Genomic DNA, 19,454 nt, shown 5'->3' with positions numbered 1-19,454 from the left:
TTGCATCAAATACTAATTCGTGCACTGTCATAGTTCATGCAAACTTACAGGATGCCTGTTGTTCCTGTGGTCTTTAATGGGGTTACTTGTGTAATCTCATCTGTATACATAATTAAAGATGGAACTGCTATGCAAATTGTTCATTCACTACTGTATATTGAGAAAAGGTCCTTGAAAATATGCAAAGTCTTGGAAGGATGATACAGTTTGATGGAGATAGTAGGATGTAAACACCCCAAATTTTCACCCTCATCCAGTACTTACATTTCATGTGTCATTGCATATCATTGCATGCATTCGGCATACCATTTCATTGCATTGCATAGCATTTTATGTCATTACATCTCATTATTGAGATCCAGCACTCTTGTTTTTGAAACATTTAATCCAGATTCTATTTTTAAAACCTTTCTTTCAAAAACCAATTTCAAAACTTGGGTTTTTATTCAATATTCTATCATTTTCCAACCCCAGGACTTTATATTTCGAAATATTTTCTCAGAAAACAATCTAGATTCATTTTAAATTCAATTTTTAATTGATTTCAATTCTCAGATGAGACCCATTTAAGTGGTGTCGCTTCTGGCTTCCTTTATTTGTCAAATTTCTCAAAATTTGAGAGTTTCAGTCCGGTCAGGGCTCTGTCTCAGAGTCCTGATCCAGTCAAAAGTTTGTTTTGAAATCTGTTTCACTTCCCTTTTCAATCTTTTCCATCTGTTTTCAAAACTTAGGTCATTTTACAGAGTCCAGTTAGTTCAGGACTATTTCAGAGTTTGGTCGAGTTAGGAGTCTAACCTTGACTGTGTTTTTTTAATTTATTTCACCATTTCTTGATAAAATCTTTCGAAAATCCTTTCATCTGGTTTTTAAATCCAAAATCTCAGAGTCCTAAGAGTTCAGGACTCTAACTCGGAGTTCCAGTTCGCTTGAGACCCTATTTTCAAAAATCTTGAATTTCAAATATGGATTTTAACCCCTTTTCAAAGTTGTTTGCAGTGTTTATTTCAAAAATTTCAAAAAACTCGATGTGGGCCCACTCAGTTGGCACCATATCCAGGGGAGTTCTGACCCAGTTAGAACCCTATGTCATTTCAAAATGTTAGTTTCAAAGTTTACTTTTGAAAATCTTTTGAAAACTTTCTCAATTTCAAGTTTTAAAATCGCTTTTTGAAAAACTCAAGTAGGGCCTACTCGGGGTGGTGCCATATTCGAGTAAGTCAGGGCTAGACTAGGGTTAGTCAGTGTCTTGGTTAGTGTTAGAGGTTTAGAAGAGTCAAAAGTTATTTCAAAAACTCATTTTAAAGTTTGGATTTTAAAACTAGTGTTTTTAAAGGTTTTTTTTAGAACTTTAAAAACCCAAATGTAGAGAATGCCAAGTGGCATCACATTTGAGGGATTTATAGGATAGTCTAGGGGTTAATTAGGCATTAGTTAGGATAATTTAGGCTAGGGGTAGGATAGTAACTACACCCCAAAATCGCCCCCCTTAGAAGAGTCCAAAAATTTCAAAATTGATAATTTTCAAAACCTAAAAAAATTCTATAAATTGAGACCCATAGGAGGTCGATTTCTCCAGCCACCTCTTGAGAAAATCTTAGAGCTTCTCTCTCCTCTCCAGCCTTCCTCCATTGCTGCAATTCCAAGGTAAATATTTTCTTCACTTTTTAATATTTTATTTAGTGTTTTTAATGATTTAAACCTAGATTTAGCCTTGAACACCCCTCCTTATATGGATTCAACCAAGATTCAACCTCAAGAACCATCAAGAACGGTCCAAGAAGGTTATCTAACACTGTTTTCTGTGTTTTACAGGGATTCTAATCCATTATAATCGATTTTAGTATTATTCTTTTCATTATTAACCAATAAAACATGTGATTTACCCTTTTAATGGGTTAAATCCATGTCTTTAAAGGTAACATCAAATTCCAGCCATTGATTTCCTGATTTTTATTTATTTATTTGTTTATCCATGTTTATTACACGTTTTCCAGCATAGAAATAATTTTTATTTACTGTTTTATGGTTTGTTTTATTGTTTTTTTTAATAGTTAATGCATGATTTCTTAAGTTTCTTAGATTTCTGTGTGTTTTAAGTTTAGAACAGTCAAGATCATACTATTTCGGATTGAAGTACTTTCTGTTAATATCTAATTTTTTTATATGTGATACCTTCATATGTAAATGAGTTACTGTAGAAAAATCAAAGATTTTGGGATTCGGGAACCCTGTCAGAAAAATCAGACATCAAATCGGGTTTTTAAAGCTTTAAAATCGTTGTTAAAATTAGGAAGGTAACTTTCTGTTATGATATTTTTCTCATCCTATATCCGATTTGAGATCTGTAAAATTACATGGATTCATATTGGTTAGATCTATCTACTGTGAAATTTTGAGAATTTTTTATTACAGTTTAATATTTTTCCTCTGTAAGAGAATCTGATTTTAAATTTAAAACTCGTTAGGGTTTACCAAAACCCTAATTAGACTTGTGTTATTCATAGATCCCAAAATACAGGTCCGATTCATGATCTGTAAAAAGTGAGTATTGTTATTTTTCTAATCATTATTCACTGTTAAAATCTCAGACATTTTGAATGAGTTCTTCTATTTATCCCGGAATTTTAAATTGAAAGTATCAGTTTGAACCAAAGTTAAAATCAATATATTCAAGCTCGGATTGCCGGAAAAGGATCTCCCTGGTCCTAAATGATTTTTCCAATCTGTAAAAAGGAAAAGTTCTATTTTTCTGTCTATTTTGCCTCTGTGAAAAATCAGAGATTTTCATGAAGGGCTGACCCCTGGTTCGGGTCCTAAACTGAAACTGGTTGGTGACCTAGGTTAAAAATAGCTTATTTTAGGTTGTTAATGCAATTTTTGGATTAAAATAATGTCAAAAAATTATTTTTCCAATTTCAATCTGATTTTAGGGTTATAATAAGTGTCTGTGCTGGTTTTTATGAAATTTAGGATTCATTTGATGTCTGAATTAATAAAATTGCAAAACAGGGTACCTGAAAGATCCAAAAACACTGCCAAAATCACAATTTTTGTGATATTTCTAGATTTTCGTGCATAAGTGTGTGTTTTTAGGGTTTTTTTATGTTTAGAATCATATTAGGATGTTTCATGTTTGATTTTATGCTTATTTCAATCATAAATTTCAAATTTTTACCAAAATCTATTTCAGAAAACCCTGATTTCAAGACCATAGTCTTGCTATCAGGGGTAATTTGGTCATTTGACCTCAATTTCGAAATTCAAAACCCTAATTTTCATATTTTTTATTATTTCACATCATACTTAGTTCAATTTATTCTTATTTGAATTTTAAAAGTTGCATTTTTACAAAATATCTTTCTGAAAACCCTGATTTCAAGGCCATAGTCTTGCTATCATGGGTATTTTGGTCATTTTGACCCCAATTTCGAAATTTCAAATTTCATTTTCATATTTATTCAATCTTATTTCATATTTTATCAATTTTGATTTAAGGGAATCATGGAAAAGGCTTATATCTAGCAAAATCCAGTAATTTCTAGATATTACTGGATAAATCTAGAAAAGCCAACATATCTTCACTAACAAAGTCTTCTAGTTTTGCAGGAACATTGAAGACTTTACTTTCTTTTAATTTCTTGTATTTAAATTCAATAGTGATGTAAATTAAATTAAATTTGGAATAAGAATTTAAATTTCAGCTTAGACTAGGATTGCATTGCATATAGTTTAATTCTGCAAATATTAAATGTCTGATGAATGTATCATTCATGCACATTCTTTATAAATTCACTATGGTCTACACAAATGGCACGTGCACTAGCTCTTATGGAGTTGACAAACTCGGTGGAATTTGTATTTATGGCCATAGTCAGAATACGAATGATACCCAGATTTGTAATCTTCGTATTAGCCACATTAAGCCTACACTCTTAGGCTAACTTCAAAAATGCACTGCATTTCTCAAAAATACAAAAAGATTTTCCCAATTCCTCAAAATCAAGTATTTCAAATCCATATTCATTCAATTCATGCATTTACAAATTCCAATTTCAATTCAGAGAAATCAGTTTTCTCAAATTTTTCTAAGTCTTTCTCAAAATATTGATTTGCCAATGATATTTCAAGTATTTTCCAAGTTCCAAATTTGATTTTTCTAAGTTATATTTTCAATTTCAAAGTTTAAACTCAAAGAAATCAAGTTTTCCAAAGTTATTTCACATTTCTCAGAATCGATTTTCACAAAAAACTCTAGATTCTTCAGAAATCGATTTTCACTTTCTCAAATACAGTATCTCAATCATGATTCATGATTTTCAAAGAGTTTATTTTCCAAATATTTTCCAATCTTTGAATCAAACATCATGTTTTCAAATATGCATTTTCAGAAATACATAGCACATGCCTGATTCTTTGTGCATTTAGGAATTAGAATATGGTTTAGACAAGTTGAACAGAGCAAAGCAGTAGATTGATCCTTGGTTCAATTACCCCTGGTAAAGGCGTCAGGAACGGTTGAACCTCGTACCGACAGGCGAATCCCATTCTTCAAAATTATCCCGCATTTTAAAAACGGAGGCGAGTTATTTTCAAAATCTTTTTCAAAGGTCAGTTTGACTCGCAAAAAGTAAAAAATTTGCGATGATAACATAGAACTACCTCGATGAATTCCTTGTTCAACTAAGATGGTGGCAGTCAAATCAATCTAGGCCTTGTTGCTTTACCAAGATCTCTTCATGATGGATGTGTCCTTTTCAGTTTGTTTTCAACGGGTTAGTCTGACTTGCAATCAAAATAAGAAAAGTTGTTCTTTGATAAATTTGATTAATAAAATAGTCTACATAATTGAATGCCATTATATGGTTTTGTAAGTGCATAAATTGTGGCGAGGGGATGGATTGTGTTACTGCAAGTGCGGCTTAAAATGTTTGGAACTTTTTTGGGAAATTCTGACATCACCAATGGAAATTTATATGCTTAGGATTACTAGCTAAAAGGATCATACAATTTGGGACTCTTCTTTTTTCTTTTTGTTCCAAGGGGAGCTAACTTTTGAGTTGGCCATTCTTTGGCTGCTTGATGTCTTCTTTTAAATCATTGTAATTTTGAAAAGATTTTTAAATGTAAAACATGTGAAAACCAGACATCAAATAATAAAAACCGGTTCTCACTAGTGGATGAGACCGGGTCGAACTTAGGGAACGGGAATATTTCGTATTCAAGTACACAAATCTAACTATTCCTTATTGCCGAATTATTGAAATGTAAAAATGTTCAAAAACTGTAAAAGCAACTAACTATTACAACAAATGAATATCCTTCGCAGAGGGCGTAAAGTGTAATATTTACAAACTCAGTTAAAATTCTAATTCTAAACTGAAAAGTAAAAATCTTCTATCTTTGTACTTCATGTCACGTAATCGCTTCCGCTCCAATCCTGTGCTATCCTGCACAAGTCAAACGAGACACGAGCAGTACATAATAAAAGAATAAAACTATACTACAAGAATTATAAAATCTAAATGACTCCCCTAAGTAAAAATGATTACTAACTACTAATTGATATGAACTAAAATGCTAACTATTACAAAAGATGTTAATCAAGTCTACTACTAACTAATTGAAGTCTACTACTAACTAATTGATTAACTATTGTTATATTAACTAAACAACTACAAGCTAATGAATTACTAATTTGTAAGATAAAACATCAACAATCAATTCTCAACAATTCTTAGTGAAACTCAAATTTTGCTCCAGCTAATACTTAATGACATATGCAATGAAGGTCATTAAAAATCAACAATGGAATTCAGTAAAAATCTGTAAGTAACAATTAGTGAAAAATATGAAAATTCTCTAAAAACCATTGCTAACATTAATCCAATCAGCTGGAAATTACATCAGCAATTCAGAAATCATTAACAGCAACAGAGATATTAGTTTAGACATTTAACTTGAATCCAGCTATCCGGTTATACCAATCCACAACCCATTAACCATAAATGAACTGCTGTTACCAGGTTACCATTTCACGGCAAAAATGAGATGCCGACACATCAAAATGGACATAATAATTTCCAGAATTTCAGTCATGAATCAGAACTCCACTCCATACTGAGGCTCCATAGAACAAGTGATCAGAATGTTTCTTCACCCAAGCAAAGAAAAAAATCTGCTGATCTGATTATTGCCAGAATCTCCAGATTATTGCCGGACATTTTATCATTGCCGGAACAATGCTCATCAATCATATGCCATTGATAATCAGATTATTTGCAAATACAACTCCATCTTTCAGAACAAAATGTTTTCAACCAAAAATTAACCTCTGTAGCTGGAACAATATCCAATGGATTAATATGAGAAAACTATGATAATCGATCAGATGATCGATTAATCTCCATACAAATTGCTGAGACAACAGATTCAGTGCTCGATCATTCAATCCGATTTATCCGTTTCAGCTTATGATGATGTTGATGCTGATCATTAAACTAAAATGTATATACAAAATCAAGAACAGGATGACATTTAGAATCAACAACAATTATTCTAATAGAATCCCTTTTTTTTATTTTGATTTTAAGCAACCGATCGATTACTGTAATGAACAATGGAAAAAAAATTAGGAAAAGAAGATTAGGGGAAGAAAAGAAGATGCAGAAGAAAAGAGAAGAATATCTGAAGGAGAAGAAGAAGAATCAGAAGAAGAACTGAAGAAGAAGAGAAGGAAACGGAACTTACCGTGATGAAGAAGAAGTTGAAGAAGAGGTGGCGGCCTCCTCCACCACCGCTGTCACCGAACTGAAGATCCACCACTGCTGCCGGCTGGAATGTAGATAGAGAAAGAGGAAGAGATAGAAATTAGGGAAAAAGAGAGCCACCGGCAATGGTGGAGAGAGGAGAAAAGAGAGGAATTAGAGGGAAAGAGGGGAAAGAAAGCTTCAGGCGTGAATGGAAGGAGGCACCCTTTTTTTTCGTTGCTTTGGGTTTTTATAAACTTTCAAACCGGCTGGAACCGGTTTGAAACCGATTTTTTTCAGTTTTTAAAAAAAACGCAAACCGGTTCCAGCCGGTTTGCTATTATTATTATTATTATTTCTTTTAGTTTTTAAGTCAAAAACCGTGTAAACCGGTTTAGAAAAATTTTCAAAAACTTTATTTCATTTATAAGGAAAATAAAAACTATTCTACTAAATTTTTTTCTTCTTTTCTAAAAACAAATACTTAAAATGAATATAAAACTATTTACTCTATATATATATTTTTTATTTTTATTAAAAAACTAAAACTAACTACTATGATTATAACAAAAACTAAAATATGTATAAAATTGTAAAATAAAACTATTTTTCATGCATTTTCTATTTTTTAACTCATTTTAGCACATTTACTCAAAAACTAACATAAAATTGGGTTTTTGAAACATTATTTCATAAAATCATGCATATTTAAATGTTAATAAACCCTGAATTATATGCATGATCAAATACCCCCATGCTTATGTTTTGCTAGTCCTCGAGCAAACTAGAAAAATGCAAGAAATCAAACTATCACCTAACTCACTTTCGTAGGAATCACGGTTGCATTTAGCTCATGCAACAAGCCCTTTCAACCCCTGGGTTACCCCAGTGGACGAGTAAGGTCTCGTGAGGGTTTGCAGTGATGCTACCCACAAACATCTCTGTCATGTATGCATAATATTACACATCCTCATAAGTAGTAGGTAATGAAAGACTTTATTTTCACAAATATTTCCTGTTATTTCAAAATCGAAATATAATTAGAGTCTTTTATGCACCACCACAGAAAAGAATTTCTTTCACTTTTCTAAAATATCACAATTATTTATGTTTTATTCTTAGAAAATCCAATAAAAACATATTATTATTTACTTATCCTCACTCATATGTTTTCTGCACAGGTTTTCTCAATCACACTTCTAAGCATTGAACTTTTCTTTCTTTTTAAGCTCTTTTCTCTCTTTTTTTTCTTTTCACGTTTTTTTCTTTTTGCGCACTTATTTTTCTCATATAGCTTGCGTGTGGTCTGCTTTTATGCCTTTTGTAATGTCAATATCTTCTATACTTTTTTCAATACATATCAAAAGATATCAACTAAGACATAAAAGTGACTTCCTTCATTCACCCTTATAACATGAGAGTCAAACATTTCAACTTGTATCTGTTCTCAGTTACTTAGGATCATGAAGTTTTCCACTCTCCTTTTCGAAATGGAATTAAAAGTTTCAACTTACATCTAAGTTCCATCTACTAAGAATTGTGGAATTATCCAAACAACCTAACGCATGCTTTTCTCACTTTTTGAGCTCATTTTTATGCTTTTGTTCATTTGCTTAGTTTTTCAAAAATAAAACTGTGCATATTCATATTTATGATTCAAAATAAACTCTAACATGTATGAATCGATTCTTATCTTTAATTATCTTTTCTTTTTTAGATGATGCATGTTATGCCTATCTAATGCGCAATAATTTAAGTTACAATTTTTAGAACCCTATGGGTACAAACACAGACAGAAGTCTTGGGTCAGGACCATGGCGTAGGCGGTGTTTTCAATCAAGGGTAGCTTTATCCTGGCTGAGCACTATTCTCCAGTGCCATGTGAGGGACACAAAGAGTGAGAGAAGTTCCCACACTACCATCCCGATGTATCAGACTTTACTCATGAGATTTTGTACCTCCATGTTGCAGTCTAATGTGGAAGATTTTTCTATCTTCGTGGTTGAAGAGGAGCAACCTTTGTGCTCAATTCGATACCTACGAAGCCAGACTAGTACCACTCACCTTCTCTTAGTGAGTATCAATCATTTAATGTTATATTTTTATCTTTTAACTATTTTTTCACATGCAACATTCATTTAACAGTCTCGGTCCATGAATTTGACCACTTCAGGGCCTAAGGATGCATTTTCGAAACCCTTAGTTCAAGATCAAAACATATGCTTCACTCCTTTCAAAATCATGCATGAATGCATAAACAAGGAAATGAAATTTCTTTAAACAGTAGATGCATCCATTCATTCATATCAATCGTATCATATACATGGCAATCATATGCAAAAATTTCAGCATACTCAATTCGTTAAGGTTATATAGACTTAATTCGTCTTCGAGTTTGAAGCCCATATACACTAAGGACACAACAACTTCTTTTACAGCTATATGCACCCAACCAATAGTTAACTTAACAGCATATTCATGTTCATATCATGTCAAAAATGCAGCATGTTATATCCCATGTCATTTGTATTCAATTCACACCATGGACACTTTGATCCATTTACTCGAAAGAGGCCACAAGGCGAGCTCCTACCTTAGCACAATGGTCAGTTCGTGTCTCATGAGTGAACACATTAGTTCCCTATAGCGAACTCATATTTCTAACAGTTCACAACAACTACACATTCATTTGTAACAACATGCACCCATACGCATAAATTTCATAAAAAAGAGGTAGCCAGGTCCTAAACCGGTTCCGAATTCGCAAAAACCCAACTATGTCTGACTATTTCAGAGACTACAAAAATTTTTTCAGTAAATGATTAGATCTAAAATTTTCATAGTTTGTAGAAAATTTTGTCAGCTTTCTGATGCCGCAAACCATTTGTAAAAATTCATCTATATGAGGGAGTTATAAACGTTTTGGTGCAAACCTATATGTTTTTGTTCTAACTGTCACAGAATAGTGATCAGTCAATGAACATAGCTCAATATTTTACAGTAGCTGTAAAATTTTGTTAACTTTCCAACGCAATAAATTGCTCATCAAAACTTCTTCGGACGAGAGAGATACGAGCAATTTACCGATCGGGTATCAGGCAGGAAATACGCATTGACGAGTATGCATTCGGATGGGGCCAAAATAGGCCACTCGAATTCATATTTCCGATTTTTTTTCACATAAATTTTTTTCCAAAATTCACATGAACTATATCTAAATTATTTCTAACTACTCTACGATGGACAAGTCATGTTTTCGTAGCCGTTAGGCTGAAAAATGAACCCGTCTTCTCAAAGCCTATTTCCTCATAAATAGATTGAATAAAATTTTCCATTTAGCACGTAAAACACATAATTTTTCTACGAAATAAAATCAGAAAATCATGCTAAAATTATAAAACCCAAGATTTTTTTTATAATTAAAATGAATATATGATGGAGTATTGATGTGACCATGATTATAAGTGTTCTTTCTTGATATTCTTGAAATCTTGAATTCTTGATTTTCTTGATATTTTTTATTTTCTTGATTTTTTTGATTTTCTTGATTTTGATTAATTATGAATCTTTGTCTCAAGATATAAATAATAATTCAAGAATAATTTGAAGATTTTATGCGTGGGTGTTGTAAGGTCCATGATTAATTTTTAGGTAATATTACACGAATTGTGTTGCGATCGAGAATTTTTGTTGAATTTATAATTTTCGTATTTAAGCCTGCATAGAGATACGAGTCAAATCGCGTAATTTTACATTAAAAGAAAATTGAGGGAAATCTGTAACGAATTAACCTCCAAAATTTTTAGGGCAAGTTTATAATATGTATATTGTGATTGTCCCCAAATTTGAGGTCTGAACGATGAAAAAACTACGTCAGTGCATGTGATTTACGGGAGATCGCTTAGAGACCTAGCGAGGGCCTAAACGAGACCCATTTCATTCGTAACAAAGATTTTTTCACTTGGGTAGCTTAGAAATGTTATTTACATTAATAATATAAGATAAAAATAAATATACATGATGAAAAAATATTTGAAATCCATTTAAAAATAAAATCGGCATAAAAATATTAGTTCTTTTGTTGGTCAAAGGTCGACCAAGGCCATGGTCGTCCATCCAGGATGGCCTTGCGACGACCATGGCCATGAAACCAGCTGGTCACGTTGACCAGCTGGATGGGTGGCAGTCTCGTAAGAGACTAAAAAGTAATTTTAAGGGAGGGCCACAATTGGCCCTACCCAAATCAAATCAAAAGAATTTTTTTTAATAATATGTCATAAAGGTGGGAGATGGAATGCTTGGCATGGAGGGGTTGACATCCCCCTTGGGGAATGCGTGGGCTTGAGAGCCTCATGCCTTGGGATTCAAGGAATCCCAAGGGCTCTTCCCAAGGTGGAAGAGCCATTATGAGGTTTGGAAAGCCTCATTGGGTGCATGGGGCGGCAGTGCCATGGCATTTTTGTGATTTTAGGGAGGATTTTCAAATCCTCCATGATGTGTGGTGGAGCTAGGCGGCAGTGTGAATCCATGACCCACCCCCAGCCCCACATCTTGGAGGGTGAATCTCCACCCTCCATTCTCAACCAGCCCCTTTATGAGCCCATTTGAAAAAAATTAAGCACCCCCAAAGGGGGCGATTTTTTTTCTAGACTCTCTCTCCCTATCTCTCTTTCCCATACTTTCTTCTCCTTTCTCTTCCTCCTAGCTATGGGTGGTTCAACCTTGTTGGAGGACGCCATTGCAGTTGTGACCACCATCTTCATCCGAGCTCCCAAGGTGAAGGCTCAACACGACTTGTTCTATGTTCGTTATAATACACCATGAAACCGAGGAGTCAATGCATCTATGCATGCGTGCTCCATCGGTAGATTAGTTGGATAAGCATCTCTTTTCGACATTGTTCACCATTGATTTGCATAGGTTTGCCTTGAGTAGTCATGCTTTTGTTTTCTTTCTTTCTTTCTTCTTTCGTTAGCATTTTGTTGGATTTTCTTGTTGCCGCCCCCTCCTTTTCTAGTTGTTGAGCATGGTGGTGCGTATGTGGGCATGTTAGCCTTGTTGGGTATGCTCTGGACCGAGCTGGGCTCGTCCAGATGCACCCAGCCCATTTCGACATCTCATGGAGTGCAGGCATGCTGCGGGTGGTGCACCGCAACCGCCCTTTCTTCCCTTAGTCCTTCGGTGTGCTGGGTTCAACCCAGTCCCAATGCATTTGGGACTGGCACAGCACGAGCACCATGGCTTGGGTCACGGTGTGACCAGGCTCCACTTAGGAAAAAGGGCTCATGGCCCTTCGGTGTTACCATTTTTCTTTTTTTTTTCTGGTTTCTGGAGCTTGGCGCGTTGGGTCACCCAGGGCTTTGGGCACTCGGTTTGGCCCAGTTTTGGGGGACTAGGGTCACTGACCCATGTGCTTGGTATGAACCAAGGGTTCAAACCAGAGCTATGTCAGGCCGTGTGGGTCCGGTCTCAGGGACCAGACCCCAGCCCCTCTCGTTTTGATTCAGCGTCGACCCCAAGGCAGCCACCCAAGGGTGAGCTGCTGTTGTGGGTTGCAGCTATTCGCTGCACTGCGTGGAGGTCGGTCTGAACCGTGGGTTCAGACCCCTCTTTTCATAGCAGCATGGTTTGGTCTGGAGGACCAGACCTATGGCAGGTTCATCCTTCTTTCCACTGTCTTGGCGCCATAGATTTTTTCTTTTTCAGATTTCGGTTTTTTTTGTAGCCGATTCGGGCTCACCCGGTTCGATGAAGGGTCTGGTCTGAACCGTGGGTTTAGACCAGAACCCTTATTAGAGCATGCAGTCTGGTTCGGAGGACCAGACCAGCATGCATGTAACTTTGTAAGCAGCTTTGTGTTTTTATCAGTTTTGGGTGTGGGTTAGGCCCCACGTAACCCAGTTCAAACCTATATTATATTTGATTTAGTTAGGTTCCTTTAATTAGATCCTAATCTAGTTGAGGTATGACAAGTTGGTCAACCTTGATTAGGACTGTTATCACCTACAGGTCATAAATAACTTATTTAGAATTTATCATTTTACCTCTAAATTTTTGCCGGGCATATTTTGTATATGTGTCAACTCCGTTTTTAACAAAATAAAGATTGTCCTTCTGGATTTTTCTTTATATATATATATATATATATATATATATATATATATATATATATATATATATATATATATATATATATATATATATATATATATATATATATATACAAATGAAACCATGTATTTCTAAATTATAAAATAGGCTTTTAAAATTATGATTTTTGCTCTTAGCCCTCTTTGAACATGGGTTGTGGAAAAATCATAGGAAATATGTTTTATATATGTAATTTAACTAAGAAGAGTTTCTTTATTTATTTTATATAAAAAAAAAGGGGGTACAAAAATTACAGTTTTTGCAAGACACTCCGACCAGTCACAGGGAGCCCCATTGGTTTCTCATTTTTCCTAGTTGATAACAAGCTCAACACTTATCTTAATTAGTGGTGTCAATAAGTCTGGTTTACCCGGACCCTACCCAAACCAAACTCTATAACGTCTTGGTATAGTTATAGTTGTGACCTGATTAAAACTCGGGTCCAGACACGCAAGTCTGATTAATACATGGTCCTGGGTATAGTTTGTGAAATTTTATACCAGGCCTGGTCCCGACCCAAGTTTCGTTTAAGACCCACAAATCGGTAATGTAAAAATGATAATAAATATGCAAGCATAAATAAAATACTTACACCTTGGTTTCCGTTTTGGTTGACTAGTTGTGTAGACGAGTGAGCACTATCGCAAACTCCACGAATATAGAGCCTACATTGGTTACAAGTCACGGACATTGTTCAGTATTTTTGTATCGCGTCCGCAGGCGCGACACCCAAACCGTGGAAATGCTAATGTTATTTCCATAAGTTGGGAATAGCGTAGATTTCAATCTCAACACATAAGTACGCCAAATCAAGAATCTTCCCTACAGGAATGGTCTCATGTTACGTAAAGTGCCAATCTTAATGGTCTAGATCCAACTACTTGAGTGATGAAATGGATGGAATTGCATATGCATGTCTCTTAGAATTGAAAACTGTACACTCACATGCACATTATCTTAATTCTCAGATATGCAGTTTTATCATGCCTCTGTTCTTTATGTTTGTGCAATTGACGAAAAAACATGTGGTATCTAGTACACTTTGCACGTGGCACATCCTGACACTCGTACTGAGTAGTCCGTACCTCGACTGGTACATTGCTTGAGGCATTGGTGAGTGCACGAAGTGCACTTACTTCATGAAATGAAAAGGCTGATATACAAGTGAAACACCATAGGGTATGAATAAACATGGTTTGTTGGACTCAGTTTGAGTCTCTGGGCAAAGGCCCTTTTGTCGTGAGTGATCTCACATGTGACAAAACCCTAAATTAGAAAAGAAATAATATGGTGTTGAGATTGCTTTCACAAGCGATGTGCTCTTGTTAGCCGCGTGAGGCTGAGCACGTGGATGGGCAGGCTAAGTCCTCGTTTTGCGTACCCCGCAGGGACCACGAGGCATAAAATCCTCGTCAAGAGGTATGACTGAATTATGAGCCTAATAAGAAAGATAAACCCGCTTCACCCCATTCACAAAATGGTTCACCTTGGAGAGGGTGGATGGTACAACCCTGAGTGACTTGTCGTTACTACGACACGTGTTTTGACAAGAGCTGTAGTGTCCTTTGACCTCCAGTCACTCAGAGTCAGGGAGGTCGAGGTTGCCTTTTCAGGACCTCACTACTGCAGTAGTATGGATTGCAATCCTTACCTATGCGAGAGTTTCTCTCAATTGCATGTTGCTCGCATGAGGTTTACTCGGTCTGTAGCATCCCCGGTTACCACATTGGAATTTGAATAATAGACGCCGGGTGCATGTCTCACAGAATGCAAGGTTCCTTCGCGTACCCGACGGAGTAACAAGAAGAACTTAAAGACTAACCAATCACAGCTGACATATTGTAGATGTTACTTTACTTGTTCAGCGGTTGTCTTAGTTGCTTTACTTGTTCAACAGTTGTTTTAGTTACTTTACTTGTTCAACAGTTGTCTTAGTTACTTTACTTGTTGAGCAGTTGTTTCAGTTACTTTACTTGTTCAGCAGTTGTTCATATCTGTTATGTTCCTTTATTGCTCTTAGTTACATGTTTTACAGTTACTTCAGTCTGTTACTTGTTTCACTTGGTTAGCACTTGTCACATACACACTTACCTGACACCGATACACGTACTTGTGATTTCACATTACTGTTTCTTGTTTTTCCTCTTGGAAATGATATATATATATATGTCGTGGTTGTTTCTTCACCACCTCTCAAGAGGAGTGACCCTGTTTTATGGGGATGCAGGTGACGAATAGGTGGTGTTGATGCGACGGCACACAATGGAGGTTTGAGGACCCACACTTAGCTGCAGATCATGTTCCAGTTTGTTTTGGGTTTTGGTTTTTGTCGGCATACAATCCCTACTTTGAGACTTGTTGTATTATCACAGTTTGTAACTCTTAAACTGTCGGGTTGAAAACCCCATTATATTTGTGATTGTACTTCTTAGTTACGACTGTTGTTTTTTACCTGTGGTCGTCCAGACTTGTGGCCTTGCCACCTTTTTTACACTTTGTTTCTGTTATTTTCAGTAAAACCTTTCAAAAAAATCACAGAAAATCTAAGGTTTTTCCAAGGTCGGAGTTTGGGGCGCCACAGAGTTTTGTATCAAAGCAGCTTTTAAGTGTGATCCAAGGCTTCATTGGGCATCGTCCATCGCACTGTAAGTATGATTACTCTTTATTTATCTGTATGTTTATTACTTCTTAGTCAACATTGCGTGCTTGGTTCTGTGTGTGGGTTAGATGGCGACAAACCCAAGTTACGAGAAGATTTTGGAAGCTCTCCAAAACTTGGTCCAAGGCAAGGAGTCCTTGGGTGGAGCTGTGCAACACCTAGCTCGCAGTGTGCATGTGTTGGCACAGCAGGCACCTCCTTGTGCCAGATGTTTAGTGGATCACGCGAGACAAATTTATCCCCGTGAATTGTCTGATTGCCTTTATTGTGGTCTTTGGGGGCATATCGAGGAAGAATGTCAGACGAAGCTGCGTGATGAGCTCTGGAGAAGCAATGTGAACGATATTGATGATGTGTCTTCGGTCACTGGACCCATGGTGGTTGAAGTGGATAGTCAGGATAGAGACAGGCGTGGAGCGCTGGACTCTCCCTAGTATTCTCCTGAATCTTATCCTTACGCGGTTTCATCGGAGTATGTGTCAGAACCTCCTGTGCCGCCAGTACTGATGGAAGTCCAAGAGATATCTGATACGCCGTTGAGAACTCCTGCTTCTCCTCCTCGTATCAGGCCGCGTCGTTATGGAAGTCAGAAGGACTATCGAGATTTTTATACTAGCAAGCCATGAGAATGTTATGTTATGTTGTTAGAGACACTGAGTCAGTGTTTCATTTTTGAGTTTTTGCTTAAGTTGTTAGCAGTGTTTTGGTTAACCCTGTCTGGACGAAGGGTGTTTCTGTAATGCATGCAATTTCTCTATTAATGCAATGGATTTTCTACATTTAAGTACTTGCCCAGTTGCTTATGTATAATTTTTGCGTATTTAGATGGTGTGGCGTACACGATGTGACGATCTTATGGAGATGGTCAACAACCTCACTGAAGTGGTTGGACGTCAAGCCGAGACGATGAGGAACGTGGGCAAACATATACAGCAGACCGCCCAGAGTCAGGGAGCTCCTGTCCAAGTTCCTGCCGTCATAGTTTCGTATAAGCAGTTTATGAGCATGAATCCTCCTTCATTTGACGGAAAGGCGACACCAGAAGCAGCGGAAGACTGGGTACGAGAGATAGAGCAGATCTTTCGTGTCCTGCGGGTGAGCGACGATCGGAAGGTTGACTTCGGGACATATCGTCTCCGAAAAGATGCTGAAAGGTGGTGGGCTACCACATGGGAGATCAAGTTCGATAACCAGCCGATCGCGTGGGAGCAGTTTGTAGAGGCTTTCTATGCTGCATATTTCTTGGCTCATGAGAGGAGCAGGAAGATGCAGGAATTTCTCGACCTACAACAAGGAAATTCGACGCTAGAGGAGTAAGTCACTTGTTTTCATAGTCTTGAAAGATACTGCCCTAACCTGTTTGCAACCAAGAAGGAGTGAGCATTGAACTTTGCTCGAGGTCTGAAGCTAGTTCTGCGAACCAAGGTGTATACGCGTGCACCTATGACAGTGGACGAGTCTGGAGACAACCTCACTTCTAGAGCATGATTGGACGGAATCCCAAAGGACACCAGCATCCAAAGGACAGCAGCATCAGCAACAGCAAGGCCAAAAGAGTTGGCCTATAAAGTGTCAGTTTCAGAGACATCAGGGTGGAAAGAAGTTTCATCCCCCTTCAAAGAAGAATAGAAACAACAACAACAACAATCAGCAGCAATACCAAAACCGACGACCCCAGAATCAGTAGCAGCAGCGCCAGTATCAGCAGCCCCAGAGGCAGATCACAGCGGCGGGTTGTCTGAAGTGCTCCGTCGATCATCCAGGACGACCCTGCCCACGTGATATGGGAGGATGTCTTTATTATGGCAAGATGGGCCACTATATCAAGGACTGTCAGAAGAAGCAAGCAAACGATCAACAAAGAAACACACCCGGGACATCTCAGCCGGCGCAGCCAAGGCAGCCTCAATCATATCAGCATCAGCCAAAGCAGGGCAACCAGAAGGCCATTGCCGGATGTGCTTACACGGCGACTGTGGAGCAAGTGACCAAGGGCGAATTGGTCCAAGGTACTATTCTAGTTGAGGGACATGCAACCTTTACGTTATTTGACTATGGTAATTCACATTCTTTTATAGTTACTAGATTTGCTAGCTCGTTGGAGGTTCGTACTCTGATAGGTGATCAGTATCCTTACATTTCAAGCATCGAGGTGTCAATGGCAGGGCAGAACCTGTCAGCTGATGTGATCCTGCTAGACATGACTGAGTTCGATGTCATTCTAGGCATGGATTGGCTTTTTGAGTATCACACTCAAGTTTTCTGTCGGAAAGGCAAGGTTGTTCTTTTTCAGCCTGATCGTCCTATCTTGGAGATCAAGCTTCCTCGGCCCCTGCGTGATAGCCGTTTGATTTCTTCCTTCAAGGCCTAGAAGTATTTGTGAAACGGGGGTACTGCGTTTTTGGTCAGTATTACCCCAGTCGAACCTGAGATGGTTTTGATCGATGACTTAGACATGGTTCAAGAATTTTCCGATGTGTTCCCAGAGGAATTGCTTGGTTTACCTCCGAAGCGAGAGATTGAATTTCGCATCAAGTTGTTGCCTGGAACTACTCCTATTTTCAAGGCACCTTATCGTATGGCTCCGACAGAGCTTAAGGAATTGAAGCAGCAGTTGGAAGAACTTTTAGATCTGGGTTTCATTCGACCCAGTGCTTCTCCGTGGGGAGTACCAGTATTGTTCGTGAAGAAGAAAGATGGATCTTTGAAGTTGTGCATCGACTATCGAATGCTCAACCATGCGACGATTAAGAACAAATACCCGTTACCGAGGATCGAAGATTTCTTCGATCAACTGCAGAGAGCAAAGATTTTCTCAAAGATTGACCTCAGGTCAGGGTATCATCAACTTCGTATTAGAGAGGAAGACATTGCAAAGACAACTTTTCGAACAAGGTATGGTTTATATGAGTTCGTGGTGATGCCTTTTGGCCTCACAAATGCACCAGTTGCATTCATGGATTTGATGAACCAGATTTTTCGCTCATTCGTGGATACATTCGTGATCGTGTTTATTGACGACATCTTGATCTACTCAGAGAGTCTTGAGCAACATCAAGAACACTTGTGTATTGTTTTGAGTACTCTCCGTGAGCATCAGTTGTTTGTCAAGTTCTCCAAGTGTGAATTTTGGCTTGAGCGAGTTATGTTTCTTGGTCACATGATATCCAAGGACGGAGTGTCAGTCGATCCAGCAAAGGTTGAAGCAGTTTTAGGCTGGAAGTAGCCTCATAATGTGTTAGGGATTCACAGTTTTCTCGGGTTGGCAGGTTATTATCGATGATTCATTCAAGACTTTTTGAGGATTGCCTTACCGTTGATGAAGCTTTTGCGCAAAGGTATCAAGTTCGAGTGGGATAGCGCTTGTGAAGACAGTTTTCAGATCTTGAAGTCAAAGATCAATACCTCGCCGATGTTAGCTTTACCGTCAGGCAGAGGTGGTTTTATGGTGTACACGAACGCCTCTAGTACCGGATTGGGTTGCATGCTAATGCAGCACGGCAGGGTGATTGCTTATGCTTCTAGACAATTGAAGACCCATGAGAGAAATTACCCGACACATGATTTGGAACTAGCAGCAGTTGTGTTTGCTTTGAAATCGTGGTGACGTTATTTGTATGGATAATCGTTTGAGGTCTTCTTAGACCACAAGAGTGTCAAATATTTGTTCTCTCAGAAGGAGTTGAACATAAGACAACGACGTTGGCTCGAGTTCATCAAGGATTACGACTTTACGTTGTCTTACCACCCTGGTAAGGCGAACGTAGTGGCGGATGCACTTAGTCGCAAGTCGAGTGGTATTCTGTCTAGTCTTGTGTGGAGCTAAAAGCTAATTGAAGATTTCGTAGTTTGGAAGCCTTTTTCAGTTGGGGGCGGATCGATCAGATTGTCTGGTCTGA

Source organism: Nuphar pumila, chromosome 11 (assembly GCF_984573655.1).
Source record: "Nuphar pumila chromosome 11, dmNupPumi1.hap1.1, whole genome shotgun sequence".
Classification (NCBI taxonomy): Eukaryota; Viridiplantae; Streptophyta; class Magnoliopsida; order Nymphaeales; family Nymphaeaceae; genus Nuphar; species Nuphar pumila.
This window is presented reverse-complemented; position numbering follows the sequence as displayed.